This window comes from Pocillopora verrucosa, chromosome 3 (assembly GCF_036669915.1).
Source record: "Pocillopora verrucosa isolate sample1 chromosome 3, ASM3666991v2, whole genome shotgun sequence".
Taxonomy (NCBI): Eukaryota; Metazoa; Cnidaria; class Anthozoa; order Scleractinia; family Pocilloporidae; genus Pocillopora; species Pocillopora verrucosa.
The window spans coordinates 7,309,516-7,319,777 of NC_089314.1; the positions used below are offsets into that span (position 1 = coordinate 7,309,516).

Here is a 10,262-nt window from a genome sequence, read left to right on the forward strand (position 1 = left end):
AAATTACCTTTGGGCCTTAAACACTTTCTGCAACAGAACGGGATTGAAAAAATAAATGTACTTTTGCCAGTCATACCGATCGCTCGTTCTTTCATTTGACATCTACGGATCACAAAATTAGATTGTAGACCGCTGTACTTGTCACTCCATTCAGTTAGAAGGATGTAGTCTTAAATTCAAATCAAAGCTGACCGATAAACGATAAAAATTCTGTGTTAAAAAAGATTTCAACACTTAGTCAGTGGAGCAGATAAAAATACCTTTACCTCGCCATTATATTCTCAAGTCTATTTATAGACTTGTAGGTAAGTGGCTGACTCTTCTAATTACCGACGGCTATTTCAACTTACCCTTTACTCGAAGTTATAGAGCAACTTATCTCATCCAACATGTATTGAAGATGGCTCCACAAATTAAATTTCCTTTGAGAAATAAAATCATAGCCTGAGAAATGAAAATATTAATTTTCATGGAATAAATGGGCGGAATCGTTGGGCTGTCCTGTCACCATACTGGCTTGAATCCACGGAACAAATCAGAACAGTGAAACTCGTACATTTCATACATTTCTTGTTTTTAAAAAAAGAAGATAGGGTGATGAATACGCCTGTACACGTTCTTAGCTTAGCAGATGAACGACGTGTAGAAACACGAACCTCTGTGACAGATATCTTTCGTTCTAATGCTGGGGACTGTTTTGATTTAAAAACACTAACTGAGCCTCTCAGATTTCACCCGACCCTTCCCATGCCAGGGCTGGTTTGTACCGTCTTTCGACTGACGCACTATGCACTGGCGTGGGAAGGGTCGGGTGAAAAGTGAGCTCAGTTAGTGATTAATTAGAATTTTAATACGGTTAATCGAAGGCTTATGATCGACCTCTTCGGTCCACATCACGTGTCGACGGCAGATGATGAGCGAATCTCGGAAATCGAGCAGGCTTTTGAGGTAGTTAGAGGCGGGCAAATACACTGATTTTTGGCTTCGCTCATTTCTCGGGATCACTTGCGTCTTGCCGAGATCGACCGTTGCAAATTGCAACCAATGTAAGAGTTCAAATAGCGTATCAAATAACTGACGTCACGCGGTCTCAAACCCACAGGGTTGTCTGCCCGTGATTGATCCAAGCGTTAAAAGAACTCGCCGGAGTCGATATTTAGAGTAGTCGTGATATATTTCCGGTTATTATGCGATGCAATGGAAACCAATTCTTTTCAGTTTTTAGCAAGATTAGATAAATAAGATTTTCAAATAAAAAGAATTTCGCTTTACGCACTTAACCAATCCGAAGAACGAGTTAGACCCACCACAGATTAGTCACATTACTTTTCCTGCAATTGCCTGTTCGGTATGATGTCCATTCTGGTATGCGACTGTCAGTCGAGGCGCGTTTCAAACACTACTTTTTGGCTTTAAAGCTCCTTTCCTGGTTTGGATCTTAAGAGATTCCCTAACGACGATAGCTTATCTTTCCGTATTCACACGTGCCTGCATGTACGGGTGTGTCTTTTTTCTGGCCTTCTTATGGCTATTTGGGTGGTTTTTCACTTACCTTCAGACACATTCAATTTAAAAATGCAACCAGAATTTCTCCATGTAAATCTTATATCTCTATTGGCTGCTAACATCACAATAAAGTGAAAGTCGTGTATCAAATTTTGTCTACCTGCGATCACGGCTGATAAATTCCTTTGCATACCCATATAATAAGTTGGTATGACCGTTTAAAACGTACTTTTAATGAGTGATTTCCAACTACTAGAGTTATCTAAATTGATTGAAATATGTTTCATTACATTTCCTATGTGTAGGTCCCGTGTGTATTGTATCGATTGCCAGGCCATACAAAAAAGAGAAGTCGTATATTTTGAGCGAAGCTTTCGATCAACCTGAGGTGTTCCCCCTCGGTCATCATTTTGATCCGGAAACCGTTGGAATCTGGATGTGGATAGTGCCACAAAAAATGCGGGTGAGTTCACATGAATCTGGTTACTAAAATGTTCCATTCATATGTTGCAGTTACGTTACTGGCAAAACCATGTAAAAGCTTGAAAGAAAACTTCAACTCCTCTATGTTCTCCTGATAGCTGCGGCTGTATGTTACTCATTTAATGACAGGAGAGTATAGCAGTTAATTTAGCGTTAACAACTGAGTTGAAAACGTAAATTAGCCATCGTAAAGAATAAAAAAGCTGATGTTTCGAGCGTTAACCCTTCGTCAGAGCGATTGGAGGAATTATGGGTTGTGTGTGGGTTTATATGCAGAAAGTGGAGTTACTCTATTGGTGGGAGTATGGTGACGAGAAAACAAGAATAAATTAGTGGAATGAAAAGCGCTCGTTGATACCGTGGGAATTAAGAGTGTCGATTTGGAAGATAACTTTTTGTTCTAATGTTTTGCGGCTTTCCGAACTGCCTAGATGTAAGGAAAGGCCGCAAACTGTCGTATGTTGTTTAGAATGATTAGGGAGATTAAAGTGTCTAGCGACTGGTTTGGATGCGTCCATGTCATTTCTTTCCACGTCGCGAGGGTAAACGCGTATTCCAGAGGAAAATTACGTATGTATGTAAAATTTACCTTAAAAAAGACTGCTGAAAAGCATTTGGAAAGCATGTGAAAAATAACTTCTGCAGTGCACAGAGTTCCCCACATGTTTTTTCACTAGTTCTCGAAGCCTTTTCGTGAAAAGCGAAGCATGCACTCTGTAACTTCGACACGAACGATCCGGTTTTTTGATCACAAACCTTCCACTGAACGTTGATGGAGGAGTTAGGCTTATTTCTTGAACAGAGAGTGATAGTCGACCTTACACTGGAAAAACTTCTCGTTAAAAAAAATTCTCGTCTATCTTCTTTACTAAGCAAGAGTAAAACAATAACCCTTCGACAAAAGGATTTTGTGCCCTAAAAGAGTACCAAGCTCAACAAAGAAGAGACAGAAAAGCTATCGCGCGCGATAGATAAACGAAAAAATTTCTTAACATTTCGTAGTTTTGCTATGAAGTTGTCTCAACGAATAAGACTTCGCTCCAACAACGGCATTGTGAGCGCGAGCGGCCCTCAAGAGGACTCAGAATTCTTCCACAAGACTTTTCCATTCTTCATCTGGCTTCTCAGGGATGTTACTCAGTCCATTCCACCTGACTACAGAGACATTGAGGAGTATTACCTAACAAGAGTAAGGCAACTCCTTTTGAAATGTTGGACAGAAATTACAAAAGAATTAGTCAAACGCTTCCCGAAAAAAAGATCTTCTTCCAACTGAAAACATCGCAAAACTCTTTGTCACAGCCGCAGAAACATTGTTTTCTCGGACTACTCTCTTAGAGTTTGTTATATGAACAAAATACCCGATTGTCTCGAGAAACAAGCACATTACAGCTCTATAAATATACAGGACAAAAAAGAGGGTGTGGCAACTTTTTCCAAGGAGTGATTCCAAGGAGTGTAAGACTAATTTGGAGAGCAGAAAAGTAAAATGTGGAGCAAGCCATAATAAACATTGGGCAAAGTCGACTAAATATGCAAGCTGTATATCTAGCCGGTAATATTTTGAGATCGACGAGGGTGAAGGAAACAGCTATACAAAAATTTAGCGAAAATTTCCTTGACTGAACGCTCAAACGAACGTAAATTATTTACCACTTAAATAACCGCAAAAACCAGGCGAAATCATATATGGGTGGATCGCGTGCGAACCCTAACACTTTAATGACATGTAATCTTACAGCGTTGGTCAAGGAAAAACAGATAATATATTTAAATATGAGCTAGATACCTAAATATTTCATCACACTTAAACGATTACACTCTGTCTCTAAAACGTACATGTCTTTCGCTTCGTCTGTTTTCCAGAGCCCATGAAGTTTAAACAACCTCTCAGAAACGGCTGTGGAAGCGTTATTACTAATAACAGCTGTAGCACCCCCAGAACGCAGACTATGTAGGCCATATTCCTTGGGATCATAGCCCAAATCTTTCAAAGTAGTCCTAAATATTTCCCTGCAGCGAGTATAGAATAACTTGCTATTCCTAAGACTATAACCCGACTTGTTCTTCGTTAATGGCCTGAATAAAGGCAAGCGACTGGACAGATCCAAATTGGCTGCTTCAATATACTTACGTAGGATAGCTAATGGGCAGTATTTGTTCTCTAACTTAGCGATATAAACACAGTTGCCCTCTCTATATACATCCGTTTTACTCCTTGACACAAAATTTTTAACAAAACCATCGCAAAACGTGAGGCGTTTTTGCTGAATATTAGCCAGCTCGTTAAAACCAAAAAATCCTGCAAAGCCTAAAGAACTCACTGCGGCAATACGTAAGTCCTTTAAAGATGCTTCCTCAGCGCTATCCAACAAGCGTTATCCAAAGGATTGGAACCATGATCAGGAACAAAGGAATGGAACCATTTCAGCGCAGCATGGACCAAAACCATTGCGGCTGGGGACCTAAGCTGTTGATCTAAGCCAAATAGATAAAGTTCGACAGCAGAAGAAGAAAAAGGCAACTGTAGCGCAATTTTCCTAGTTCTACACCACAGTAAAAACTTGTTTATTTCCTTGAGATATTTCTTCACAATAGAATCCACCCTGGAATTAAGTAAACAATTAAATGAATAATTGAAATCCAGCCTAATAGCAGAAGGGAGCACCATCCATGCTTTACTTGCAATTACGACCTGCAAGAAAAAATTATATCACCAAAATTTTACAACAACAGGATAGCGAGTCTAGCAATTGTGACGCAAGCAATGACAGCGATCCTAATAAGCGGCCCTATGCCTAATGTCAGTAGGCTGCATTATAGTAAGAACCTAAACCGACCTCCCGGGGCAAAACAGGCATGCAAAGTAGCTCCTAAACAAAGGCCTAGCGAATAACCTACAAAGAAAACTAAATAACTAACACGTAGTAACTGCATATAAGTCCTAAACGCGACTTTCTCTAGTAGATCATTTAAACCCTCAAAGGCTCCACAAACTACATGCAAACGGATATAAAATAGACAACACCCTGTCTAGGACACAGTCAGCTCGGACACTTAAATAACCTAACAATCAGCAAAAACAAAGTTACAGCCTTGATTAAGAAAGGTAAAAAACTTAAACCAGCGGGAACAACGCAGTTCAATTTTGTGAAAAACCTTGGCCAGAATGGCACGCGAACCAGTGGCAAAAAAGGACACAATTTTCCATACGTGAAAAGGTCTCCCACTGTCGAGAAAACTCGAAACCTTTTCGTTCTACTAACAAAGCTCTAAAACGACAGAAATCTTCTCCAACGGACGCAGTCGTCTCTTCACATGACCAGTGTCATTTACCCTGGACACAGCTGCCCATGCAACTTATGACCAGTGTCAAATCCTGCAAATACCAGCACTAAAAGCTAATTCAGAAACCTACTCGAAGGACAAAAAAGCTGGATAATACCTACAAAAATTCGAATCTGAGTGCGACAACCTCGCCCGTAAAGCGAGGAGAACCAAGGAATGAACTTAAATTTCTTCCTAGGGTGAGAGTTTGGGATGCATTCAGCGTAAAGCATCCTTTAATGAACGACAGATATTTGCTCGTCAGAAGACGCCAGAAACTGGACGAAGGCCATGATGGGACTACAAGAGTAGCCATCGCTTTCTGTAGGCTCAGATAATAGATAACGCGAGCAACAAGAGGAACTGGAGGAACCACTAAACAATTCTTGGAACTTAACTCTTGGGCAAAGAAGTCAATTCCTGACGCACCCGGACTCCAGAAACGCGAAAAGAATCTAGAAAGCTTCGCTATATAAAAATCAGCAAAACGGTCAACTGTATGCGCGCCCCATAACTCTTCCAAACTTAGAAAGAAATTCTGTGTGACTTGCCAATCATCAAAGTCTATAAGGCGACTGATGTAATCCGCCTTCTCATTCTCAGTTCGTGGAATCCACTGCATCTCAAACGAATAATATGCTCCGCGCAGAACTGAAAAATTTTAATTGCATTCCTGTACAAATCCAATTTCATGCTTCCGACTTCTATGATTCTAGCCGCCGTCTGGCTATCAGTGAACCACTTGACAAGTAAACTTTCCAAAATTGGCGCAAAAGACTCTAGAGGAAAATCAATGGCTGCAAGCTCTCTCCAAGTAGAGCTCTTAGAACGCTCTGAAGGCTCCCAAAACTTGTGACACACACAATCCTCGTTAAGGGTAATAATTGAACCGCACCCTATAGCGCTGGCATCGGAGTAAGCGAAACGCTGTGGCTTATTAAAGAGAAAATAATCGCGCACTTTGAAGGAATTTAAATTGTTTTTCCAAAAATAGAACTCCTCAATGCATTAGGGATCCTTCTTAACTTTCGAGTCCCAGTGCTGCGCGCTTAATGTAGACATAATGCAGTGCCTAGTCATGATCCTAGAGATATTTCCGGAAACAGGCGCTGTAGAAATTATCTACCCTGTAAAAGAGGCCAATCTTCTGGCAGAAAGAAAAAAATCGGAGTCGATAATATTGTCAATGGTATTGGTTATTTTTGCAACCCTCCTATCGACAATTTCAATGGTTCCACGCGCGCTATCCCAAGAGATACTCAGCTGATCAAGCCTCTGGCAAGGTATCCACACTGACTTATCCTCGTTAGTAACGAAACCCGCCTTAGAAAGGTCAGTTCTGACGGCATCTGCGACAATACTGCACACTTGAGAATCCTTTTCAGTTCCCCATCCGTCGTCAAGATAAACAGCCACGGAAATGCCCTGATGCCTCCACTGTTTCTCAAGAGGCTTAAGAATTTTTGGGAACTCGTAAGGGGCGGACGATAATTCGAAATGTAAAATTGTAAACACATAGAACTTCACTTGATTGGAATTGGAATGCTTCTAGGAAAAAGCAAGATATGTTTGATGGCCCTCGAAAATTTCAACGTGGTGGTACCCACTTTTCAGGTCGTAGGAAAACATATATGCACCCTGCGCGAAGACATAGCTGTTTTCCAGTCTTCGTATTTAACGTGCATCTTACCAAAAAACTTGTTGACATATCTTAAATCAAGAACGAGCCTCTTCTTTCCATTAGCTCTAACAGATACAGACAAGGGGTTGACCACCCGGGGTGGTACCTTGGTTTCCACAAAACGACCCGACTCAACTAACTCTTGAATAGCCTCCTTAACAAACTCGGCATGTGAAAGAGACGACCTGTTGTTTTTTGAAAACCGCTGGTTCTGGAAAACTAACGAAAGGTAACAAATATCCCCTTTCTATAACGTTAAGAATAAAACTAGGATTTCCAATACACTTCCAAAATTCGACGTCTCTTCGAAGATTTCCCTTGACGTTGACACACGGCGGACCAGTACTTAAGTCAAACTCAAACAATTCGCTATCGCAATGTACCCGAGCGATTTCAGCAACCTCCTCATCAACAACATTGCTGCTTTGCACCGGGTTGAGTATAGGCTCCGTGACTGTAAGGGCTGTATGAGTATCCTGGGGTGAAAGTGGTTCCGCGATAAGCGCTTCTTGGGCTATCCCAGGAGGCAGTGCATTCAAATGGCCGAGTTTGCGACATTTAAAGCACAAGTTAATAACAGAAACAGCCAATAAATGTTCAGTTACTGTTTGGGAACTGACAACAGCACGGAAAGATGAACACTGGTATTCACTGTGAATATAAAACGTCTATTTCTTTCTTTTTTTTTTTTTATTTCCCAGTCGTTTGCTGACCGAGAGTATGTCACGTGGCAGACTGAGAATGTTCAGTTTACACGAGAGGCTTGTGACGCTCTCCTGAGGCACCTCAAACAAAAAATCAAAAACAATATTAAAAACAGTCGGTCGGCGGGACACGAAAGCCGTTATTATTACACAAGTCAGGCCGACAGATTCTGCCATAAATTACCAAAAAAAAAAAAAAAGAAAAAAAAGCAAATCAAAACCATGAAAATTTACCACTTTTTCCTCTCATCCAGGGGCTGCCTATATCGAACTAAAGACTACATACTAGTCTTTTAATACAAAGTCTGCGCAAAAATATCATTCTGTGCGTGGTGCGTTCAGCTGTGAAAGAACTATTTAAATGACTGTGCCTTGGGGTCCAGAAAACAAGGATACAGGTCGTATACAGGGTCTTTTTCAAGCACTCATGCCAGCTGTACTTTAATTACAAAGAGACAAAGATATTTCATAAAATCCTTTTAATAAATCAACAAAAGCGAGGGAAAAAATAGTGACAACGTTGGGTAAAAATTGACTAAATTGCTATTTACAATGACAAGTGAGAAGAACAAGCATTTAAGCTTGTAACACCAATTATCGACTTAAACTTTTCTGATCATGAAAGATTTTCCATACATCTTCAGTTTCAAGCATCGTCAATGTAAAGCATCGAAAAATAAGCCTACTTGAAAGCACAACGCTGCCTGTCAACTGATCCACGCTCAAGGAATCATTCATCTGTTCCTTTTCTCAAAGTCGGCTTTTTTTGTAAGGACAAAATGAGCTTGTCAGCTAATTAGAATCAATAGTATTAATTGAATTAATAAGTTTGAATTAATTGAGTTGAGTAATTTGAATTAATTAACTTGAAAAAATTGAGCTTGTCTTCTGCCAGGGTCTCAGTTGCTGGAAAAGATGGAATTATTGGAAGAGTGAAAATTGGGGTTTGGGAAGGAAAGGAAGCTCCTCTCACTCTTCCCAAGACCTCAAATGTCTCACCTCACCCCTTTTTTGGCCGTCTCCATAAAAGGAGAGACTGGTACATACAAATAGAGGGCCTTTCTTTCTTCGCGTCAAAAAGTCACTTTTGGGATCTATGCTGAACTATTTCACTCTGATATCCTAAGAAATTCGTTTAGCGTTCAGATCGGCAAAAAAACTGAGTAACAACTCGGTATTTTATTGCTGAAAAGAACTTGAATTTCCGGTTACAATAAAAGACGTTTCACGCGGGACGAGAAATTAGGGAACTATGTGGCAAAACAAAAGATCTGAATAATGGGCAGAACAGTAGCTCAGCGCGTGCGTTTTATAACTCTGTTCATCTCTAAGCCGTCCACTGCAAAACAACAACGTGAAATCACTAAAATTTTCGTGATCTGAGAAGGGAAATACCGTCGGCAAATTATCTAAGTTTCCAGTTCGAACTGGACGCCACTCCTATACTATATGCTGACATAAAGATATAACACCGTAAGAGACGGGAAACACGTCCAGCAATTTCCGAAATTGTAAATAAACAATAGTCTTTATTTGGCGCAAATATATGCACGATGGTGTTTGTTTTTGTTGCTGAAAAGTGAGAGTTTAGTGCAACCAATAATGTTTAAGGACAAATATACGCGAATATTTTTGCACCAAATAGAGGCTATTGTGTTTGTCTTTCTTCAGTTATTTTTGCAACGCGCGGGTAAAGTGTTTACAAACAGTTCACCATCATTACGTAGGATGTTCACTTTTCAGTGTTCGCTGGTACAACTGTATGAACACAAAACAAGTCCTTTCTTCTGTCATCATCATCTGGCTCTTTTCTGAACCCTATTCCTTCTTCTTCCAGCTCAGCTTCTGTAAGAAGTCGATTGGTTCACTCTCCACCTCCCAGATAACGTACCTATCACAGGACAAAAAAAAGGACACAACATCAACCACAGCACCAATTATGTGAAACTTTCATCTAGCATTGTCACACCAGATAAATATAAAAAGGATCTTGATTCTCCCCACGTATATCGGAATATTACGTTTCCTTCGCTAAAGCAAAATACACCTGTTTCATTAATTTCTATGTAACACTCAACTTCTATTCTAACACACAAGATAAATAATTCTCGCAATCAAAGATATTTGTCCATATAGCGAGCAGTGAAAGAGGACATTCACTTTTGAATTCAAATAGCTACAAGTGACTAAGACTATTTTACAACAAGGAAAACGATCTAAGTTACAAATAACAAAAACAATGCTCCCGGACGATTAAGATGAGGTGAAGGTTTACAAACAAACACATAAATTACAATAAATACTAACTTTTTTTGAGGGAGGAAAACTGTCTAATATCTTCGAAATTATTTTATTTTCCTCACACAAAGTATTAGCTAAGTTATTGTCTGCCCGAGAGTAAATCAACGATTTAACAAATTTCCAACCTTGCACGACTACACGCAACGGGTTTTACTCCAGTTCACCTCTCCACCAACATAATTGTTACACGATTGAAAGACAGACAACCCTAAATATTTCTTTTTGATGACCCGGAGTCCTCGATGTAATGTTTTCCTTGA

At 40.0% G+C, this 10,262-nt stretch overlaps 2 pseudogenes; one reads left to right on the forward strand and one right to left on the reverse strand.

The window, feature by feature from the left end:
- Positions 1-10,262, forward strand: part of LOC131796297 (guanylate-binding protein 6-like) — an 88,678-nt pseudogene that overhangs the window by 4,781 nt on the left and 73,635 nt on the right.
- Positions 8,185-10,262, reverse strand: part of LOC131782758 (NLR family CARD domain-containing protein 4-like) — a 32,568-nt pseudogene continuing 30,490 nt past the window's right edge.